The 24,911-nt window shown below is 39.2% G+C and overlaps 1 long non-coding RNA gene across 1 annotated transcript; it reads left to right on the top strand.

Annotated features, from left to right (window-relative positions):
• The first annotated feature begins 332 nt into the window (after nucleotides 1–332).
• LOC107181924 lies at nucleotides 333–14,578 on the top strand. Its single transcript, XR_001512631.1, has 4 exons — nucleotides 333–418; nucleotides 879–975; nucleotides 12,083–12,172; nucleotides 14,530–14,578. It is a non-coding gene; the product is annotated as an uncharacterized LOC107181924 (long non-coding RNA).
• Nucleotides 14,579–24,911: the final 10,333 nt, after the last annotated feature.

Raw genomic sequence — 24,911 nt, 5'->3', positions numbered from 1 at the left:
CAAGTGAATAAGTGCATGAATGAATGAGCAGAGGAATGGGACTGAGTTTCAGGTTTGCCAGTGACTTTGTTATTGTTGTTGTTATTATTATTAATATAGTAAAACAATGTTTTTCTTTTTATTGTTATTATTAGTTTGTTTTTTAGTGTCATTTCTCAGGCAGGGGAAATTAGATTCAGAGAGATTTAATAGCTCAGAGGGATTAGGTAGCTCAAAAATGGTGAAGTTGAAAATCACTCCTTAAACTTTTTTCTCCTAAAGACTCTCTAATATTCAAGGAAAACAAATAAATGCCCTAGTGGTCATGCTTCAAGTGGCTTCAAGTGACTGGTTAAAAAAGATTTATTTTAAAACTTCATGGAAACTTTGCTTTTTATTCAGTTATATCCAGTATCTCATCTCAATTTTGGAAAATCCTGTAAGTTTACCATGTGATTTCATGAGACCATTGGTCCATGAAACCCAGATTTGGTGAACCTTAAGGAATGCCATTTGGCCTCTGGGACATGGAAGCTACATTTAGAGGTGTTTATATATCCTTTCTACATACCCTATAGATGCATGGGGTCAACTGTGTGGGCAAATATTACTGTAACATGTTGATATATTGAAATGGACTCCCTCCCGCAACTAATGTCTTAATCTTTCTTCCCTCCTTTTCCTTCTCTTCTTCACTTTGCCATATCCTCTTCTTTTCCTCCTCTTTTCTTTATTCCCTATATTTTCCTTTCTTTCTTGGTCCTCTCAGAGATTAATAAAGTATGTCTCTTCCCCATGTCTCTTTAAGAGAAAAGATAGATAGCATTGTGTTTTTCAAGATCTCAATGGCTCTTTCTCTAAGTCATGTTTGTGAGTCTCTGTCTCTCTTAACCTTGAAGAAAGAAGATTTAACCGGTCAGAGTAAGCTGCTCTGCAAGCAAAATCTAAACAGGTCCCTGTGAAGGTAGCAATCTATTATGGTTCTCCATCCAACATGTGAGTAAAGGATACCACCTGCACAGTGACTGGCGGATTTAGCAGGAAGAGCATGATTTGTACGGAAGAAGCAAGCCTGAAAAGGCCAAGCCAGGAGAAAATGTAAATAGAATTAGCAAAGGATATGGTTCTGGGGTGAGTACTACTGTCCCCATTGTTGGTATTTGATTGAAGAGATAGAGAAATAAGAGGAAGAAATAGAAAGAATTCTTTAATTCCTATCCAGTTCTAAGGGGGGTGGGGTGGCACTGATCACATCCCTTGAACCAAAGTCCTAAGAATATGTAAGAAATTGTTCCAAAGTTGAAAGTTAACTGTCCACATGATGTGGTGCAATGTTTTCAAGACTAGTTCATGCTTCGGAACATTTCTCTGGAAAAATGTGGTTGGATTCTGGTTCACAGTCTCCATGGTGGGGTTCTGGGCTGAATGACAGGTGTAGTCAGCAAGAGTCTTTAACCAAACATAGTAGAATTGGCACCTTATGATTAGAGTGTACAACTATGCAAAAGCAGCATGTGGTTTTGTGGTGAGTGAGATTACACTGGAATTTCCTCTGCTAATTCTGTAAGATCCACCATAACATTGTCAGCAACATAATGCATGTGATCTTTCAATGGACTACTTTGTACCCTGGGCCAACTCCAAATCACAATGACTATGGCATGATGATAAATAATATGGGGTCTTCTCTCACAAGTAAAATGAACTCACCCAGGAATAGCACATCTGTTTGAAATAATGGTGATGAGGACAAGATTAAAACATTTATTAAGCACTCAAGATATGTCAGTACTACTTTAAACACTTTGCATGCATTACAAATGTTAACTTGCACAACAATCCTATGAGGAATGTACAGAAAATCTGACAACATGCCCAAGTGCACCCACCTCACAAGTGGTAGAGCTGGGAAGTCACTTATAAAGTGACTAATCTTTTAGCTACAGTTACGACTTCACCTCTCACCCATGAAACTTCCTTCTGCTACACAGACCTTAACTTTGTTTTCACAGTATGTTTTGTTTGGGAACCTCCCTATCAGTCTAAGCTGGAGAACTCCTTTGTATCCATTAAGACTCATTTAAGGAAATATGTGAAGATTTCTATGACTCTCTTGTGTTTGTACTTGGTACATGACTCCACCACTATAAATTATCATTTTGTGTCTACCTGGTTGTCTTCTTGAGTAAAGTGTAAGCACTAAGTGAAGCAAATTTATGCTTATTTCTTCTTCTTATCCTCAGGACCAGGACCAGGTCACTGCCTAATGAATGTTTTATGAGTGAATAATGAAAGAATAACTAAAATAACCTACTTATCTGAATAGAGCCAAAATTTGGACAGTAAGCAGGATAAAACTCTAGGCTACCCAAATGAATGGTATAGCATTTAAGCACTGAAGTGCATGGATGGCCCTCAGAGAGCTGTGGTTGAAATGTATCAAATTGTATATCCATTATCTCTTTCTAATGGACTTTCCCCAATCTCTCTCTGATGATATAGCTCCATTGGAGCAACTATGCCCTCGTAATGAGACACCTCTTTTCTAGGCCACAGTGGCTAGTCCAGGAGACCTACCCAGCCTAGGTTGAGCCAGTGAGCTTTTTTGGGGATTGACTACTTTCTTGAATGGAGGAGATGTACATTTAGACAGCTGTTGTCAATAGTTATTTTCTACCATTGGGACCAAAAATGTTCTTTGTTGTAAGGAGATACCAAGGAATGAAAGTCAGCATACATTCAGAAATATATCCTGGAGAGAACTCTAGTAGTACTCACCTGCTGAAATATATGAGTTCCATGAGAAAATGGCCATTTATATTGTGTTCAATACTCTATTCCCTGGTCTAGCATGATAAGCATTTCATAATAAGTTTTTTTTTTTCAGAGAATGAATAAGTAGGGTCCTGAGCAGAGAAAATATCTGAAAGAAGGAAAGGGACAGCTGCTGTCAGTTACTATGGTGCCAGAAGTTCTTGCATCTCATGTAGGATTTTAGCATAGCCGATTCCATCATTTCAACTGAGAATCTTTTGCTCTGAAAAATACGTCAAGAGTTCATTTGGAAAGAACTTTTGTAAATGTTGAATTCTGGGTGTCAGCTTGTGGAAATTCCTATTTAATTAGTCTGGGTGGGGTTCCAGAGTCTGCATTTTCCAAAAGCTCCCCAGGTGATTCCGCTGAATCCCCACACCCTGTGTTTTACTCACTTTCCAGTTCCAAGCTAGACTATTTATTGCATTAGATGGGTGTTTTAGGTAACATCAATTTATTATTCATTTAACAACTACTTATTAATTATCAAATGTGTGTAAGGCACAGCATAAATTGATTCATTGCTCTGCTTTTAAAATTCCTACTAGGAAAGCAATTTATACCTCCTTTAAATGAATAAAAAAAGTAATACTTACACCTAAAACTAGTAACAAAATAACATTGATGTAAACTTTAATTGAAAAATAATGTTTAAAAAAGTACTTACTTTAGGATCAGAAGTTTCATGGTACCATCTCATTAGAATGTAAGAGAAATCCTTATGTGTATGAAGTCACAAATTCTGACATAGGAGAGGGTCAGAGAGTATGGATTTTTTAAAAGGCGAATCTTTACTATCCTAAGCTGGAGTAATTTATCCTGATCCTTTCTGCTTGCTTCTCAGAGAGGTGAGGCACAGACCTTGTCCAAGTTAAACAGGAAGCTGAAGCTCTGACCATAAAGTAATCTGCACCATTGTGAATTATGGACTTGGATCTGAACTTAAAGATCCTGAAAGTCATGGGACTGGTGGATGCCTATTCAGAGGGGTGGTGGCTTAACAATGACAGGGAAAACATTGATTCAGGCATCCGGGGTTCTAGTCCCCATTACTGACTAGCTGAATGCATTATAAAGCCATTTCTCCTCTCTGGGTCTTCATATCCTTATCTTCAGGAATTGCAGGTCAAGTTGTTATCAAATTTGAGGGCCTGAATTCCAAAGAATACTGAATTAGAAGAAAAAGTTATCACTTTGGCTGATCATGTGGTGTTAAGATGTTCAAAACCACAAACACAAAAGGCATGGCAAAACTTGATAGCTGGCTCATCACTCTAATATATGTATTATCTTTACAATTTAAATGAAAACAAAAAACTTTTAATAGAGTAGTTGAGGATGCCAAGTTAAGGAATACTGCATTAGATAATATCCAGTGGAAGATAAAAAGAAGCCATGTCTGAGAGTTCTTCAGTTCTCTTATCTGACCACACACCAAGTATACTTCTGATTCTGCTGTGTCACACAAGAAGATTAAATCTACAGATAATATGAGATTTGATAACAACCACTTATCTCCTGAGAACATACGTGCCAAACATCATCTTAGGCATTCTTGGAGTTACACAGAAAGGGAGAATGTGCGATAACTATGCCTCAGAGGTTCATCATCTGTTACTCTCCTGCATTTTCTCTGCTCCTGCACTAGACTATGTGTAGAGAGTCACAAAGAGGACACTGCGCCTTTGCATGTGCACACCGTGCTGACTTGGCAGGGGACTCATGTTCATTCTTCAAAACTCAGTTTAAGCAACACTTTTATTTTTTCATGATCAACCTTGATAAAACTGAAACTCTTCCTTTGTGTTCTCCCTGTCCCTTGGGCATGTGTGATTCTAGGTCTTGTCATATCTTGCTTGCATTGTCATCTTTCTCTTAGTAGACTATGAATTGTTTGAGGACAGGAATCATGCCTTTTAAAGGTATTTTATTGATTTTTAGAGAGAGAGAAAGGGAGAAAAGAAAAAGATCGATATGAGAGCACAACATAGATGGACTGCCTCGCACATGTCCCCTACTGAGAATTAACTCAGAACCTGGGCATGTGACCTGACCGAGTAAAGAACTAGCAACTCTTTGGTGCACAGAGGGATGCCCAAGCAATGGAGCCACACTGGCCAAGACAGGATCATGCCTTTTGACTTCTGCATTTCTATTTTTTTTTGGGGGGGGGGGAGTTGAAAATGATCTTTATTTATTTACATTGGTGGGGCCTTAACATAATTTTATTATTCTTTTTAAAATTGTATCTTTATTATTGAAAGTATTACTGATGTCCTCTTTTTCCCCCATTGACCTCATCCACCCTTCCCCCACCCCCAGGCCTTCACTACATTATTGTCTGGAACCATGGGTTATGCATATATGCATATAAGTTCTTTGATTAATCTCTTCCTACCCCCCTTCCCTCTGAGATTCGTCAGTCTGTTCCATGCTTCTATGTCTCTAGATCTATGATGCCTGCATTTCTCAAACATGGAACTGACTCGTGCTCAGTGCTTGATTACAGAGTAGATGAATGGGTCAATGGTTGAATAAGATCCAGAGATGTTCACATTCTACTTTATCATTTATTCCCTGCGATGGAGGGGCAAGGTGGATGGGTGCATGTCTCAGTTAAAATAATCTCCAGCTCTCTGCTCATCTTAGCAGTGCTAGGTTTTGGGACTTATTTTAGTGTCATCCCTGATTGTTCCCTTCCACCCTAAATTGGAAGTATCTTCAGGACTTTCATTCCAGGTGCACTCTTTTTTTTTTTTTTGGAAATACTATTTACACTCATGTCATTGGCATCATCTTTAGATCTGATGATAATTGCAAAGCCTGAAAAACAAATTCTCAAGAAAAGATGCTTTCTGAAGAGCTAATGAACTCTTGAGGTGACAAGATGAAGACCCAAACCTTCATCTTCTGTGAGATGTTTGCTACTGCATGTGGCAGTTTCATGCCTCTGGAGGCTGATGGTCAGTAATAAATACTCAGCTCTGTGATTGATTTTCTGATTCTTGTAGTTGCTATTTTACTTTTTACGGCATAACTACTATGTCCCAAAATGTGAACTGCAATTTCTCAAGCAGTCTTCACACTTAACTCTTACCCTCATTTGGCAGGAGAGATTCAGAATAAACAAGAACCTGCTCAAAGTCACACAGTTTCAGTGTTATTCAGCTAATTATCGAATGCCTATTTATTGTCAACCTGCATGTTAATAACCCTCCATCTTTCCCCCTCTGTTTGGACAGAGCCTTTGGATATTTCATGAAGAAATTCTCTTCAGTTTCTGACCAGTTCACAGGGGTTGATTCTAATTAGGAGGAGTTGGTGCTGAGGACCTCTCAGTCCTGTGCTTCCACCAAATATAGAACTGGTACTCACTGTGCTCCAGGCAGTATATTAGGCCCTTTAGGAGATGTAAAGATCAATAAGTTAGTTCCGCCCTCAGAGAGCTCAAAATCTATAATAGAAACAAATGATTTCACAAAGAATTATAACACAAGGAAGCATCTTAAAACTGCCATGGAAGTGGTATAAACCGCCTAGTATGGGGAATCAAAATTGGAATGATAATGGTTTGCTTGACATGACCAAGGAGGCTTCATAAAGGAGGTGATAGAGAATTAGACCATGAGAGATGAAGAAGCTTTCCAATGGCAGGGGTCAGAGGAGAACATGTGGGCAGAGGTCATAATGTGAGCAAAAGTCTACGTTTGCAAAAATATAGAACGGGAATGAGAATACTCGAAGTTTCTGGATTACAGCATGAAGGAGAGCCAGAATTTGGAGTAAAATGGGAATTATAGTGTTAGTGTTGGATTCTGAAAGGGTTTGAATGCAAAGTTTAGGTGATTGGATCTTTTTTTATATATATATTTTATTGATTTTTTTTACAGAGAGGAAGGGAGAGAGATAGATAGTTAGAAACATCGATGAGAGAGAAATATCGATCAGCTGCCTCCTGCACATCTCCTACTGGGGATGTGCCTGCAACCCAGGTACATGCCCTTGACCGGAATCGAACCCAGGACCTTTCAGTCCGCAGGCTGACGCTCTATCCACTGAGCCAAACCGGTTTCGGCTAGGTGATTGGATCTTAACACTCTTGGAAAGTCTGTGGATTTCTACAATTTTATTTGGTAGAAGAGCCTCAAGGGGGAATGTTTTTAAGAACTTAATTAAAAGATTTATGAATTGGCAAGGACCATGTAGGACAGACTGGAGGCAAATAGAACATCAGAAGGTTTGTGCAATGGCTTAAAGTGAGAGGTAATGAGGTCTTGAAAACAGATGGGGGTGGTGGGGATGGAGGGGAGAGGTGGCTGCCATCTCCTAGCTTTTTCATTGAAAACACAGGCATCGTCCCTTAACACTTTTATTGAGATACCGGAAGTCAATTCCTAGTAAAAACTTCAATTAGTAGAATCATAGCTGCAAAGATTCACTTTTCCCTTCCAAGCTTCTGTTTTGGCAAATGGGGAATTCATTACCCTGAGCAAGTTCTACAGCTCTCTATCTTTGTCTCATAAGATGGGGAGAATATAAATTGATGATAGTCTTCTTTCAACTTCTCTATGTTTTAAAAGAATATCTAAAGAATATTTATTGGAGATTAGGAGTGAGCATGGCATGGAGTATTGGAGGAGCCCTAGAGTGGAAATCAGGAAGTTGGAGTTCCTGCAGTGGCTCTGTCCCTATCTAAATGTGGCTTTGGGATAACCATTTCCTCTTTCTGAGCTTCCATGTCCTCCCAGATCAAATGACAGGGTTGGGGTTTATGGAGTTTCCAACCTTTCCCAGAGATAGAGCCCTTGGTTCTGATATTTCTTCTGAAGAATCTAAGGTATGAATCAGATGCATGAAACATGTAGCAATGAGGCTGAGGCTGGAGTGAGGAGCTTAAGTCTTTGGAGCTCCATGAGACATGGTCAGAAGCCCAATAGGCATTGCAGATTGTTAGATGATCCCAGATGATCCTTTAAGCTCATCATAGTGACATGAGTTTCTAGGCAGAAGTTACATACTGAGCGCCTTACCACCTTTGTGCTCCTGAGTTGTTAGAAAGTGGGAGCAGCTGGTGAAGCTACATTCTGAACATGGGGGTTTTCTTTCAATGACTCATACATATCAAATTTGTACTTGCTTCAAGTTTCAGCACTAGTGGTTCTCTCTTCAAAAGATACCCTTTCTCCATACATTTGCATGATTTACTTCTTTTGCCTGAAAACCTATCACTTGGATTGGTCCCTTTCAAGGCTCTGGGAGAGATGCTAGCAGTGTGCTCACATGATCACTCTATATGCATAATTTACAAATGTAAGATATTTAAATTATAGTGGATTATGACCACAATCCTTCTTCTCTCATTTTTCCCTCTGTCACACTTTTTCTTGGGTTGGTGACTTTTGAAACTTTCTGCCTCACTGTCTTCATCTACATAATGGAAATTATGACAGTATCTACCTCTCAGTGTTGTGAAGGTTGAATATGTTCACACAGAAAAAGTGCTTAGAACAGTGAGTTCCTGGTATGCAGCAAGTGCCTCTTATTTTATTCTTATCACTTTATCTAGAAATTGACAACATAGTAGACATATCACCAGATTCAAGGTCTGGCCAAACCATTGTAGACCTTAAGTAACTTACTAATTCTAAGAACATCAAGCAGAAAAGGTTCAAACTCCTTCTCCTGTAGTTGAACTAACTAAGGCCAAAGGAAATTAAGTGGTTTCTCCAAATCTTATAGCTAGGAGGGGTCCAAGATAGGACTGAGACCTAGATTTTCTGATAGTAAGTGAAGTGGCTCTTGAGCATGAATCACATGCCTAGGCTGCCTAGAGCAGTTGACCACTCCCTTCTTTAGTGACTTTTACACACCCTAGTCATTTGGGCTCAACCCCAGAGAACAGACTGGAGAAGAACAGGATGTCCCCAACAGCCTGCCAAAAACCCTGCAGAAACCTGTGATGCCTAGGGCCAAAAAACTAATTTTGAATGGGTTGTATTTTAGAATTTAGATTTCTCTTTTAGGCTATTCCCTGGCTTTAAGGTATGGCCAAAGAGCAGAGGCTAATCTGAATTTAAGTCCCTGTTCTTGAAAGTTAGAGCCGTATCTTGTTACCATATGCAAGGATAAACTTTGGATATATCGGATTATATAAATGTAAAACAAAACAAAAACATTGGTTGAGGAATACATGGGTGAATTTTTTTATAATCTCAAATTAGAGTCTTTGGAACTATGACACAAATGTCTATATGCCATAACAAAAGGATTGAAAAATTTGATCACCTTAAAAAACAAAAATATAATAAATAAAAAATTAAATCTCTGCATGGCAAAAAAACCCCCACACAAAACAAAACAAAAAATAAACAACAACACACAAAAAACCATAAGTAAAATTAAAAAACAAATGGAAAATTAAGAAAAAATTGCAACTCATGTCCAAAATAAAAGGTTAATGATTTCTTTAAATAAAGAGAGCTGCTAGACATTAATGATACAGAGATAACATTCCTTACCTATCAGATGGGCAAAAGTCCAAAAGTTTACAAAAACCCTTCTTTGATGAGCTTTTAGGGAAACCTAACGGAATTACTGGTGGGAGTAGAATCTATTACCTCATTGGAAGGCATGATGGCAACTTTTATCAATTACTTTGACCCAGTGATTTCACCTACACAAAATGTAATATGCACAAGTTTTTTTATTGTTTGTATAGCAAAAATCTAGAAGCAATCTCGGTTATCATCAAAGGAATGATCACATAAATCATTTTTCACCTCTACGGGGGAAGATTATATGACAAAATGAGAAGCTTTTTACCTACTGTCATGGAAAGGTCTTCAGGAAATATATCTCTGTATATATAAAAGCCCAGCGCCTAGAACAATGGAATGACCGAAACGACTGGAATGACCAGTCGCTATGATGCGCACTGCAGCGGCCAACCAGCCTGATCGGGGCCCCGATTGCCACCCCCACCCTGATCAGGGGCGGGGCTGGCCAGCCAACCTCCCGTGTCCCCTCCCTCCCTCTACCCCCTCCTAATCTGCCCCCATGAGGGTGGCCAGCCAGACCCCATCTGTGCACAGATTTATGCACTGGGCTTCTAGTATATAAATAAATGATATATTTTTTATTGATTTTAGAGAGAGAGAGGAAGGGAGATGGAGATAGAAAAACATCGGTGAGAGGGAACCATTGATTAGCTGTCTCCTGCATACCCCTTACTGGGGATTGAGCCTGCAACCCCACAATGTGGGCATGTGTCCTCACTGGGAATTGATCTAGTGACCTCTTGGTGCAAGAATGACACACAGTATAGTTTATGTAATATATTATATTTTAATAGAAAGCAGGATAAAAATATGGAATTGTATTTGCTTGCATTTGCATAAATTATAAATGATATCCAAGAAAGCAAAATTAAACCACTTTTAGTTAGTGCTAGGGAGTGGGATGGGGGATGGAATGGTATGGACAGGAAAAAAAGGGAAGCACGAGGACTTCCAATGAATGCCTTCTTTTAAATTAAATTTATTGATGTGACATTGGTTAATAAGGTCATATAGGTTTCAGGTGTACAATTTTATGATACATTATCTATATATTGCATTGTGTGTCCACTGCGCAGAGTTAATTCTTCTTTTGTCACCATATATTTGACCTCCTCTACTCTTTATTATCCACTGCCCCCCTTCCCTTTGGTAACCACCATACTGTTGTCTGTGTCTATGAGTTTTTGTTTGTCTTATTTGTTCACTTGTTGATTTCAGTTGTATATTATATATATGAGTGAAATCATATGGTTCTTGATTATTTTCTGTCTGATTTATTTCACTTAGCAAGATATTCTGAAGATCCATCCATGTTGTCACAAATGGCAGTATTTTATCTTTTCTTATGGCTAAGTAGTTATTCCATTATATATATGTACCGCATCTTCTTTATCCAATCATCTATCAAAGGACACTATCTATTTCCATGTCATGGCCACTGTGAATAACACTGCAATAAACACAGGGGTGCATATATCTTTGCTAATAAATATCTTTTAATTTTTTGGATAGATACCCTGAAGAAGGTTTGCTGGGTTATGAAGTAATTGTATTTTGAATTTTTTGAGGAACCTACATTCTGTTTTCCATAGTGGCTGTACTAGTTTACATTCCCACCAGCACTGAATGATGGTTCCTTCTTTCCCAAAGCCTCTCAACCCTTGTTCTTATTGAACTAGGTGTGAGGTGGTATCCCATTGTAGTTTTGATTTGCATTTTCCTAATATCTAGTGAAGTTGAGCATCTTTTCCTATATCTCTTGGCCATTTGTATGTCTTCTTGGGAAAAGTGTCTGTTCAGGTCCTCTGCCCATTTTTTTTTAAACCAATGAATGTCTTTTTGTACTGCTTTGATGAAATAGAAACAATTTGCCTATCCAAGAAGTAAAAGTAGATGTAAAAGAATTCCCAGCAGTGGCAAATATGTGTAAAGTGAGTTTGGACAAGTTGTTTAAACTTCATGAGTCTCAACTTTTTCATCTACAAAATGAGGGAAATCAGAATCTGCCCAAAGCTTTCTTTCAGGACTTTGCAAAATCAAGCTCATTCTTGACTCAAGTCATTCACACTCTGTGCCTTCTGTGTAGAATGTGCTACCAGGAGGTTTTGGAGAACTCCAACTCTCACACCAATTTCCTCCTCAGAAGTCTTCTGTGGCCACTCAATATACTGTATTATAGTTTCCACTCTACTGGCCTATTTCTCTATTTTGATTTTCTCATAACTTCTCAATAGGGAGCTGAACTTCCTCTCTCTCTCTCTCTCTCTCTCTCTCTCTCTCATATTTTGCATCTCCTTTATTTAGTCTGTTGGTTTTGAACCACAAGAAGAGGGCATTGTTTGATTCTATCACAGTTGAGATCAAGTACCCAGAACCATGCCTCATGTCTGAGATGTATTTTTTTAAACGAATGAATGAGTATTTAACCCAATGCAAGATGCATAGAAGAGGCTCAGTGGAGTTTAGCTATTTCTAGCATGGACTACATATCAGGGATTAGGCTGTGTGGGGCACTACCTCCCCACCTGTTATTCAAATAGCAGTTTGTAAGACTATATTTATTTGTTTAACTATAGCAGTAAGACTTAACTTAAATGGATAGCTAGCATTTGGAGTAAGAATTTAAGACAATTCCATTCTCCTGCTCCCTGGATTGACCTTTCATATTTAATTAGACTTTTAGTGTTCTCACGGGATCATTGTAATCTCATTCTCATTTTGTTCCCAAATAGACAGGAACCAAGAAGCCTGTGCAACTGGGAGCCTGTGCAGTGCAAACTCAGAGTGAAAGCAGTTCCTCAGCTGCTGGTACCTTGTGTCAGGTAATTGCTCATACAGTGGGGCCTTGACTTACGAGTGTCCCGACTAACGAGTTTTTGAGATACCAGCTGTTTCTCTGCCGATTTTTTTGTATTGAGTTGACAGAGTAATTTGAGTCAACGAGCTCCTTAATGAACTCCTTAACGAGCTCGGTCTCAGAACGAATTAAACTTGTAAGTCAAGGCCCCACTGTACTTAGTTTGCATATCTAATCAGAGAGAAGGAGCCTAATTATCTCCTCCCTCTGGGAAGTCTCTCCTATCTTTGAACCTGATTTCACCTTGAGGATGAAAACAGAAGAGAAAAAAATATATTTTGTTTGTGTGTGCAAATATATATTTTTATAACCCTGGTTCCTGGTTTTATAGAGAAATGTTCAGAATGCCATAGGGAGTTAGACCCTTAAACACAATGTGTGTGCTGTGGTATAAGTTAAGTTTTCTCTACTTCACATATTGCTTCCTTTGGCCCTCTTTCACCACGTGCAATGAAAGGCTTCTCTTCATGCTCAACTTAAAATGTATATACAATGTGCATATATACCAGTAACATACCGTGTGTGTGTGTGTGTGTGTGTGTGTGTGTGTGTGTGTGGTTTTAACAGCATGAGGTGGGGAGATGAGTTATTTTCTAAACACTTTACTTAATGTCACCAGCTTATCTGGCTAATTCCAGACCCTTCAATAGCAAATTTTCAGGAGCTCATTATGTGGTTGATTACTTCAGTTTCCCACTACAGGATACAGACTGAATTAACGAGGTAAACAAGCTGGGAGATTGATATGCAATATTACAAACGTTACGCAAGGGAATCTTTCAAGATACTGCTTTGCACTTAACAGAATGACAGAGATGCCCAATGTGAGTTTGGAAGGCACAGGCTCTCCAGAGCTTCCTTTCAGTTCTGTGTGTGTGTGTGTGTGTGTGTGTGTGTGTGTGTGTGTGTGTGTATTTTTTGTCTCCCTGGTGTGTGAGGACATAGCATTTTGTGCAGGGGCTGCTTTCATGAGTCAGGGAATTGTGGATGATCAAATGACTCATTTCAGTGTCAGAGACTGAAATCCAACCTTGTAATTTTCCTCTTCTCAGCCTTCCTTCCCAGCATAAAGCAAACTGACTCTGATAAGCAGAGCAGGACCCAGAGGGTAAACCAGGTGAACCAGAGGCATCGCTGCATGAGATTATCAAAAGCTCTAGGTAGGGAATGCGTCTTGCTCAAACTTACAGCCTCCAGTAGTGTAAAGTGGGCAGTCAACTGACAGTACTTTTTAGTTTCCACATAACAATGCTTTAAATTTACAGAGCACTTTGAAATATACCAATATCTTTCATATTTATTATTTTGTTCAACACAGATACTAGTTCAATGCTGGGTATATCAGCCTTATTTTATAGGTAAGGAAAGAGACCCAGAAAAGTCACAGAGCACAGTTAGTGGCTCTGAGGGCTGGCACCAGCTCTTCTATCTCTAAATGGACTCTTCCTGCTCAGCCTCAGATGCCCTCATTTACAGTTGAAATAAAAATGACCAACTGAATGAATGAATGATGGTCAGGGTTGGAGAGGCTAAGCCTGACAGAGAAGACCCAGATACAAGATCCATCAGGACCCCCTAGAGAAATCCAGGCTGTTGGTGTTGAATTGCAACTTAAACTGCAGCAGGGGAAAATCCATTCACATGTTTTTATCTTAGGAGCCTTCATGCTCCTGATTTAGCAGGGGCCATGTGGGGACCCTATTCAAAGTACAGTGGATGCTCAAGGCCAATTGGAGTATAGAGGCCCTTTTCAGAGTATGCCAGATGTTCAAGGCCACTCTGAGCATGTGACTCTTAATCAGGGTGTCCAAGAACTATACACAGGTGCAAGAGCAAGGCCACAGTAATCTGTATGTACACTGCACAAGTGTGCCCTTCTATAACCCAAAAGACTGAGGTCACTATTTGGAAAGAAGCCTCTTTTATCTAAGTAGTATAAAGTCATTACTGACCAGCCAGTGCCACCACTGGTGAGGCTGCTCCTATGTAAGGCAGGCTGCTAATATGTGGGCCTGCGTTATGGAGACTATGTATTGTTACCTAACCGGTGTGCGGCTACCAGCTGTATGGGACTTTGCTTTGCAGAACTGTTTTGTCTGGTGGCTCCTTGTTAGCAATGGCTACATGGCCACTGGTTTCTACAATAAGGACTCTCTTATATACCCACAAATTCTTATGTCTTCTCCGTTGAGGAGATCCAGTCCCTGACAATTGGCATAGTGGAGCAGGATGAAGTTACTGAGTTCCCAACAGGGCACTATATTGAGTTCAAATCTGTTAAACCCAACTGAACTAATAATCCTTGTAATTCCTGTCTTTCAGATGCCTCTTCTCGCTGCTCCTCTTCAGATTGGCCTCTTGAGGTATGGGGAAGTGGCTTTAGAGTTTATGGTGAATGGAGTGGAAGAGTGAGTCTCTTGGATTTATGTGTGGGAACTTGTATTGCCGTCTTGTTCCCTGGTCTCTATGAAACTTTTCTGGCAACCTAGTTGTTTCTGGCATCCTCAGCTGGTGGTCCCTTCTCTCTTAGCACAGGAGGGGCACTGTGGTCTTTTCTGTTTCATGACCTCATTCTGGTCTTGTAAATAAAATAACTTATAAATAATTTATAAATACAATAACTAATTGAAATATATAATACATGAACTGATGATGAATGCTGCAGAAAAATAAAGCAGTGAGGGAGGGTTGAGGGAGTATGGGAGTGCAATTTAGGTTGGTTTGGTCAGGAAACATCTCACTGAGAAGATGACATTTGAGCAAAAACTTGAAGGAGGTAGAGAAGTGAGCCGCATGGAATCTGGAAGAAGAAAATTCCAGATAGAAGGGAGGACTGTTTCTGGTATACACTGGAAAAACAGGAAGGAGGTCAGTGGGGCTGGAAAAGTAGAATCAAGAGAAGAAAAATTGCAAATGAGGTGAGAGAAATAAAGGGGTAGGCTCTGATTGTGGGAAGGACTGTGGCTGAATTCCAGGTAAGCTGGCAGCCCCTGAGGTCTTGAGCAAATGAGTGCTGGTTTCAAGAATTGGTTGGTTGCTGTGCTGAGATTCTACCCTGCTACTCTAGGGAGAAGGGTGGAAACAGAAAAAGCAGTTAGGAGACTGTCACAATAATTCTGGTGGGAGGGATTTTAGTAGTTTGGATCAGAGTGGTAACAAGAAAGGGAGCATGAAATAATTGGATATAGATGTATTTTGTAGTAGAGCCAATAGCATGAGTGAATGGATTGGATGTTGGGCAGGATAGGAGGGGGAAAATCAGAATGACTTCAAAATTTTTGCTTGAGTAAGTAGAAAAATGGAAATACTTTTAATTGAGACGTGAAAAGCTATAGTTGGGTCAATTAGTAGGGGACAGTAAGGAATTCATTTTAAAACATGTTAATTCTCACCCTTGCCGGTTTGGCTCAGTGGATAGAGTGTTGGCCTGTGAACTGAAGGGTCCTGGGTTTGATTCTGGTCAAGGGCATGTACCTTGGTTGCAGGTTTCCTGGCCCTGGTCAGGGTGCGGACAGGAGGCAACCAATCGATGTGTCTCTCACACATCAATGTTTCTCTCTGTCTCTCCCTTTCCCTTCCACTCTCTTTAAAAATCAATGGAAAAATGTCCTCGGCTGAGGATTAACAACAACAATAAAACACACATACACACACACACACACACACACACAAACATGTTAATTCTGAGATGCCTATAAACATCCAAGAATATTTGTTGAGTAGGTATTTGGAGTGTGAGTTTAAGGGAGAGCTCTGATATATATATGTTGGGAGTTATCAGTATATGATCATGAAACTAGATGAGATCACCAAGGAAGAGGATGTAGATAGAGAAAAAAAAACTTAACATAAAAACATAACATAGCCTAACTTTTCCAGCACTAACACCTTTAAACTCATTTTCTGCCAGATATATCCACTTAGGTATCCCATAGGCACCTCAAATTCAACATGGCCAAAACTCAGTGCATATTCTGACCCTTTCCAAAATTTTCTATGTAACCACAGGACCAATATTCAGTTCAATGATTACACTGGGCAATATTTTTTGAGCGCTTATTGTGTGTCTGGCATTTTGCTAAGCACTTTACATATATTATTTGATTCCATCTTTACAATACCATCTGAAATAGATGTTACTATTTCCTTTCTATTGCAGGTAAGAAACATGAGATTAGAAAGCTTGAATAAACTGCCCAGAGATATACAACTCATAAGTGGTGAACTTTGACCCCAGTCTCTGGATTCCAGTACCCATATTTATGACTACCAAGACATGCAGTATCTTCATATTTAGGAAGTATAAGTTTAGAGACTTGTATGAATGCTCAAATTTGTGACCTCTCACATTGTTTTGGATCATGGAGTTCTTTTAATAATGTGATGCAAGCTCTGGACAGTTCTCCTAGAAACATGTACATATGCAAAGAGATACAACATTTTGCATTCAATTTCATGGGCTCCTTTAAAACCTAATCATGGACCCTGACCACTTAAAGATCTAAGATCGTCACAAAAGAGTTTCTGCATTGAGTCTCTTACATTTTTTCCACACCAACTACAAAAAACACTGAAAAATTTAAGTGACTGTTTTATTTATTTATTATAAATTATTACCACACATCTTGAGGAGCCTCCTTCCTACCTAGTCCATTGTATCACTTCCAGAGTCTCTATCCAGTGTCTCTTTAATGTAAATATAAACATAAGTGTATTTGTTAGTTCTCCATCCACCTATTCCTTTTTTTAAAACTCCAAGTTGCCTTTATTATTATTTTTTAAGGTAATGTAATATGTTCAGTTCTTTACTTTTATTGATACATACTGGGCATCTTTCAAGATTAATACATAGAGAGCTTTTTCATTACAATATATTCCATCAGACCCAGAGTGATGGACATTTGGGTAGTTTCTATTTTCTGTTACAAGCAATATTCAGTAAATAACTGACAAAAATCATTTTGTACACATACAGAAATACTATCAGATAAAGTTCCAGATGTAGACTAGCAGAGCCAAAGAGTAAATGCGTTTACAATTTTGATAGCTATTACAAAGTTGCTCTTTGAGAGACAGATACATTCTGCACACTCACCAGCAATGAAAGCAAGTTCCCGTTTCTTTCCAGCTTTCCCACAGCTGGCATAGTGTTAAACTTTTGAATTTTTGCCAATTGAATAGGTGAGAAATGTTGTTTCAGCAGAGTTTTAATTTGCACTTTTCATTTTATGAGAGGGAAGAGTGCCTTCTCACATGTTTAGGTTTGCATTTTACATTTCATTTTCTGAGAACTTTCTGGTTTTCATTTTTCAATTGGATTTGGTTCCTTTGGACATTAGTAATTCTCTAAATATATGACTTAAGTAATACAGTTACTGAAATAAACATTACTAAATTGTATTCTACATGGCATTATCCAAACTTCTATCTCTCTTACTATCTCTTTCTTTTGTACAGCCAATATGCCTACCGTAAGTTCTCATTATTATTTCTCAATGCCATGAGGTTTTCTTATTGGCAGAACAAATCTAGCTTGATAATGAAGCCTGTACTATTGCCCCCCAAAAAGATGAGATAGTCAACCCTTACCTGTTTGAAACTCAGAAGCTCATTTTTCCTTGAGTATCTCTGTGTGCCAAAGCATTTCCACATAATATATATATATTTTTTTCTGTGTTGATAATTTATCCTGGTTCATGACTTTCTCCACAATGAGCCTCTTTAGCTTTTTCAATTTAGAAACAAAAACCCAAAACACAAAAGTAGTAAGTCAAGGAAGCCAGTAATGTTCTTTCTTTAATTAAATTTACGGTAAGCAAGGAAAAACAGTTTTTAAAACTCTCCCACCAATGTTTACTCAGTGGTAAACTTTGTTTGGAGAGGCTCACTAGTACCTTTACCACTTAGAATTGAAGAGTGTATATTTGCAAGTTCCTGACTTTGCCCTGAAGGACATTTCTGCCAAGGTATATTTGTTCCCTGTGTTTATAATTCACATGACAAATAAACCTCATTTTCAGCTTTCACAACTGTTGTCTCTCACTTGGCGAGTAATTTTTTCACTGTTCGGAACACTTACTGAAATAGTTCTGTTAAATTCTTCTCTCATTTCTGTGTAGAGATCACTTGGATTCATTCACCTGGGAGATGGAAGCTATTACTGAATGAGATATTGCACTTCTACAGTCAAGCAAACTTTTTATTTTCAGTCCGAGAGCCATTACGTTCTCAGATTCTTCATTTCCATCTCCAATACCACAAGTCGGCTTTCTTTATTGGGCCATTTAAGAAAATTTATCTGTATTGTTGAAAGTATTACAGGTCCCCTTTTATTTCCACATTAACACCCCTCCCCTCCCCCCTGCCCCTTACACTGCACACACTTCTCTCAGGCCTTCACCACACTGTTGTCTGTATCCATGGGCTATGCATATATGCATATAAATTCCCCAGTTAATCTCTCCACCCCCCCCCAACCCCACCCCCAACTTCCCTCTGAAATTTGTCAATCTGTTCCATGCTTCTATGATGGGGCCATTTTTTAAAAATCACTCTTTTTTTAAAAAAAAACCTACCTCCCTCCCCAGAAGAGGTTCATCCCTTTGTGTGACTTACAATAGTCACAATGAATATAAAATAACTGTTCATAAATTATGGGCAGATGGCCAGGTTCACTCACTAACCAGATGATCCCCTTATGTCGACAAAGCGTGCGACAGGAAGTGTGATGTAAAGCAGGGGAAGGTGGCTGCATATTTTAAGGTTGATAAGATTGCCCGAGAATCTCGATACGCTTTCACTGTATGTGTCCAAAGGCTATAAACTTTAAAATATGATACACACCCCGCCCCATGGCAATGAGTGCTCTATTTCCACAAACTTCCATTATCCCCCTACTGATGTAAAGATGAATTTCATGGTAATCTTTACTAGGAGCCTCCCCATCTTTACATTCCCAGCTGGAGGGTAGAAGCTGCAAATTAACCACAAATGGACACACAGAAGAGCTCAGTTAGAGGAATGAACCTCTTGGGGCTGGACCGAGAGCCCCAGCATCTGTGGCCTTCCTGAGTCTCCAGCAGCCATTTGCCATTTGGATAGGTTAAAGGTGATGTCTCTGTGTTAACACAACTTGGTTTTTACATATTTTTCGGGTGTTCATATGTCTTTTGTGAATACCTTCCTTTAAAAATATTTTTTTAGCTCTTCAAAGGAAGGAATATGTTTTACATTTACTTACCATAAACCTACCACATTCATCTGTCCTCTCATTTTCTGGCACTTATAACTTCCAGGCACCGCTCAGTTTTATACTTTAGAAGAATTAAAAAGAATTAAAAAAAAGCTTAGGAGAGAAGTTGCAAATCTAGAAACATGACTGTTCTTGTCTATTACACTCTCACAGAGAGCAAGCCTATGTGTTCCTGTGGTGTGATATCCAACACCTATCTTGCTTCTCTAGCCTTTTACTGAAGTGTAAATTCATCCTCAATATTCTGGACTTGCTTTAGGTTAGAGCCTGGCTGCCGGCATCACAGTCCCTCTGAGAAAACCTCGAGTCTGGAGCAAATCATTAGAATTAGAATTTAGCTCCAAGACCAGGCTCTTTGATGTGGCAGGAAAAGGGAGAAGGAGGCAGACACTGGATGTCCACCTCTAACCCTACACTATTGGATTGAGTTCATGCCATGTGGGTCCTCATTTGTCAGAGGGTGAGTGTAATTCACCGTGTGACTGACCATCCTCCTATGGCCTCCTGTGCTGCATGGGAGGGAACCAGGGACATGCAGTCACTAACCTGCACCCAGGGTGGCTGTGGGGAGCAGACAATATTTACTCATCGCCATTTCCTGGGGCCTGCCTTGAGTTTTATTCCTAGTTCCGCATCATATTGTATATGAGATTTGCTTCCTCTCTTGCCAAGTCATATTTAGATTCAATTAACAGTTGGCTGTTGGCATAGGGTTAATCTCCAACACCATTTAATAAGTCCTTACTGTATATTGCTCAATCAAAACTTAGCTTGCTTCTTTATGAGCTTCCAAGCATTATTCCACTTGTGGCTGGGGAATAGCATGCTATAGTGGTTTTTCAAGTTAGGACCTGGATTGCTACCTTGTCATCTAAACCAGTCCATCCTGGTAAACACTGCTTCAAGGGTAGTGAGTCAGTCTTTCCAGAGGAGCAACAATTTTAATGGATTTGAGTCCATCAACAATCTTTCAGAGAGAACCTTGCAAATCTTGACAGAGGACCTTGCATGTTTATACTGTCTGCTTCCAAAGGGTAGCAGAAAGTACTTTGGACTATGATGCAATATAAAGCGTATACATATTTTCAGCTCATGCCTCAAGCAAATCTTCAGTCTAGCTGAACAAGGTCAGATGGCAATGGATAAAATCAGCTTCTGAGAGATCCCAATACCTGATCTCTACTCTTCCCTTCACAATTCCTTCTCCCCACTGACCTTAGATATAGAATGCTCTCCTATTTTTTTTCTAACATTCCTCCATCAAAACTTCCTGTGGACACTTGGGCTGTTTCCAGATCTTGGCTATTATGAATAATGCTGCTATGAACATAGGGGTGCATGTATTCCTTCTGATTGGTGTTTTGGAATTCAGCCCAAGTGCCCATGAGCAGATGAGTGGATAAAGAAGCTGTGGTACATCTACACAGTGGAATACTACATGGCTATAAAAAAGAAGAAACTCTTACCCTTGCAACAGCATGGATGGATCTGGACAGCATTGTGCTAAGTGAAATAAGCCAGTCAGAGAAAGACACATACCATGTGATCTCACTAATATGTGGAATCCAATGAACAAAATAAACTGACAAACAAAATGGAACCAAAAACATGGATATATGGAACAGACTGGCTGGCAACTGAGGGGAGAGAAGTGGGGTTGACTGGATAAAGAAGGTGGAGGGATTATTTAAAGAACATATATGCATACCTGATGAACATGAACAATAGTGGGGTGAAGGCCAAGGGAAGGGGAGGTTTGAGTGGGTGGAGGTGATCAAAGGGGGTGGGGGAGAAAGATGGGCACCTGTGGTAATGTTAATATTAAAAATTTTTAATTAAAATAACTTTTTGGAGATAGCTCCAAGAAACCTCCCAATTCTCTATCTCATCCCCACAAAATAAAATTAGTCCACAGTCCTCAGTGGCACAAGAGCATGTTTTCACAAAACTGCTATGACACATCTTAGCACATTAAATCCATTTCTCTCCTGATAGACTAAAATCTGTGAAGACAGAATCTTGTCTTATTCATTTCCACGAATTCCACCAACCCTTATCATAGTGTCTTATTAGAGTAGGCATCACTAGATGAATAGGTCAAAGGAATCAATGAATTAACAAATAGCTCTTTAGAGAAAAAGTTCTTTCACTTTGAAGTGCTGACTGACCAGTAATGTATCTCCCAAGTGCATTTGCATTCCAAAAGTAACAGGTGGATAAAACCTTAAGCTCAACTAATGCTATTTTAATCATGGCATTGCCAGACTGTAGATGTGTCAAGTGATCAGGTGTTTGCATAAATTCTTTTTTAAAAATACATTTTTATTGATTTTTAGAAGAGAGGAAGGGACAGAAGAGAGAGAGAAACATCGATATGAGAGAGAACCATAGATCAACTTCCTCCTGTATACCCCACACTGGGGATCAAGCCCACAATCCGGGCATGTACCCTGACCAGAATTGAATGGGTGATCTCTCAGTGCATCAGGAGGACACCAGACCAACTGAACCACACCACCAGTGTTGAGTGTTTCTTTCCCACGTCCCGTGTGGGTCAGGGTTCAGGAACTGGAAGCAGAGCTGCACACAAATGAAAGAGAAGACAAGAGATAATTTGGGAATATTGGGGGGCCAGGCGGGCAGGTCCAACTCAAGGGGAAGGACTTCCTCCCATGCTCAGGCCTCACCAAGCTTTTATTGATTCTGGGATGCACCCATAGAATAGCCCTTAGGCAGGTGACCCCCTGCAACAGGCAGACTAGCCCATCAGCAAGGATTTACATAATAATAAATGGGGGAGTAGTTTCAGCTACCGCTGTCTGGACAAACAGAGGTGGCGCCTAGCTGACCTCTGCTAGGGCTTCAAAGGCACCCAGCCTTCAGGGGGGTTCTCTGTCTATGCTTATCAGATAGTGAAGGTAGTAAACAGTTTCTCACACACCAGGGCTGCATGTATTCTTAGGTGGGGACTTTTGCAGAAACTTCTAGTGATGCTAAGTAGGTTATTGTGACCATGAATCCACTTCAGTACCTGGAAAGGTCCGTGAACATTTACCTGTTTAAGTTGGAGTTAATTCCCCTACGATAAAATCTTAACATTATCTTAATTGAAGTAATTCCTAGTCTGGCACCAGTGACTCCCATGGTCAGCCAGAACCTCTGCCACCAAAGCGTTGCATGACCAGAGTCACACTGCGTGTGTGAGACTTTATTTCCTTATTTGTAAAGTTAGAAGTTGGATTCTATCTTCTCTAGAGTGCCTTTCAGCTAAATGTTTTATATACCCCATGTAATGTACTTGCGTAGAAACTTCCACCCTTAGCCTCTGTTTTTAGACTTTTTTGTTTATGTGTTTTGGCAAGCTCTTTTAATGGTTATATCCTGTCTTTATTTATTTTTTAAAAATTTATTTATTTATTTTTAGACAGAGAGAGAGGAAAACATCAATTTGTTGTTCCACTTATCTTGTGTTGTTCCACTTATCTGCGCATTCATTGCTTTATTCTTGTATGTGTTCTCACTGGCAATCAAACCTGCAACCTGAGTGTGTTGGGAGAATGCTCTAACCAGCTAGCACTGGGCCAGGGCTTGGTTATATTCTATCTTTATATAAGGTAATTATTCACATTTCTGTCCAATGCAATAGAAGTAATCTTTCAAAAGTGACTTTGCATATTTTCGCTCTCAATTATTTTTTACTCACTTATAGTTTTACTCCTTTTTCTTTCGAATATTTATTTATTTTGGAGGGGAGAGACTATGGGGGTGGAAGTGAGGCATTTAATGTTATCCCCATGGACTGCCTATAAGACATAAGGTAATATTTTCTACTTGATAAGCACTAGAATGACTTACTGGGTGAATCTTAGATGTAATGAGTTCTTGCTTCAGCAAATCAATTAATTAATAATAAGGACTTCCGGAGTAAACTGTTGTGAGAAATTCGGTTCTGACTTGGCAGTAGAGTTCATATTTAGGGATATGTGAAACTCAACAGGCAAAGGAGATCTTATGGTGTGGTCAGGATATTGATGGTTGAGTTTAGATTTTCTGTTGTGGTTTTGAGTAGAGAGGACAGAACTTGAGGAGTCTGGATGGCAATGCAGCGACTTCTTTGTATGTGGATGTACTGCCACCTGCTGGCCTTGTATTGTCATTGGCCAGGTTTTGAAGGCTGCTTCAGTGGATTTTTAATATGGCCAGATCTAGACTCATTCTAGTAATGATTTCTTGTCTTGAGATCTTAGCAGGCTTTTTGATATTTTTTGTTATTTTTTTGAACTGCGCTGAAAGTCAAGATAGATGGATTATAGTTCCAACAAGGACATGAACTTGCTTTTGAACTCGGACAAGTTCCTAATGCTTTGGGTAGAGATTTTCTTATTTGCAAAATAGCCAAACATGGGTCATGCTTACTAAATATTTATTGTGCTTGCAAAATGACATTTACTAACTACTTTAGATGTATTATGTCACTTAGGTAAAAAAAAATTATATCCATTTGATTTCCAAATGAGGAAACTGGCAAAGAAAGAGCGAGTAATCTGTTTGGTAAATGGCAGAGTTGGGGTTAACACTTCAGGAAGTTCTGATTTAAGAAAATATACCTTTAACCATAATACTAAATGCTTTTAAAAACATTTCTTCCACCTCCAGTTCTTTTAAAATCTTTTTTTCTTAGTGAACTGATTGTAATAACAGGTAATGTTTATTGACAATTTGCAACTTGACAATGTGCTAAGATTGTGACATAAGTTTTTTTATTCAATCATTGTTATAATCCTATGAAGCTAATACTGTGATTACTTCCATTTTATGGACCAGGACACAAAAACTTAAATTAGTTGATTTCTGACCTCCTTAATTGTTTACAGTGCCCATTTTCTTTCTGATACAACTGACATTAACATACCTTAAGGCTTTTAAAGGTGGTACTTGAATATATATAGTACTAGAGGCCTGGTGCACAAAATTTGTGCAGGGGGGGGGAGGTGCCCCTCAGCCTGGCCTGTACCCTCTCCAATCTGGGATCTCTCAGGGGATGTTTGACATCCCTCTCACAATCTGGGACTGCTGGCTCCTAATCACTCAGCTGCCTGCCTGCCTGATTGCCCCCTAACTGCTCCCCTGCTGGCCTGATAGCCCTGCCATCTTTGTGGTGGCCATCTTGTGATGACGTCGCAACGAGGGTGTGACACCACCTAGGCTTTTATTATATAGGATATACACTAATGTATATATATAATAATATATATTTAGTACTTAAATATATGTAATATATATACTAATACATATATATTTAGTTATCAGTCCAGAATTCTAAATTTTTTTCTTACAGTTACATCAGTGTTTGCATCATATATTTTGAAGCTCTTATTAGGTTTATAAATGTTTAGGATTATGTCTTCTTGATATAGTGACCCCTTTATCATTGTGGAATTACCTTTTTTTT

The sequence above is a fragment of the Myotis davidii genome, unplaced genomic scaffold (genome assembly GCF_000327345.1).
Source record: "Myotis davidii unplaced genomic scaffold, ASM32734v1 scaffold874, whole genome shotgun sequence".
In the NCBI taxonomy this organism is placed as follows: Eukaryota; Metazoa; Chordata; class Mammalia; order Chiroptera; family Vespertilionidae; genus Myotis; species Myotis davidii.
This window is presented reverse-complemented; position numbering and strand designations above follow the sequence as displayed.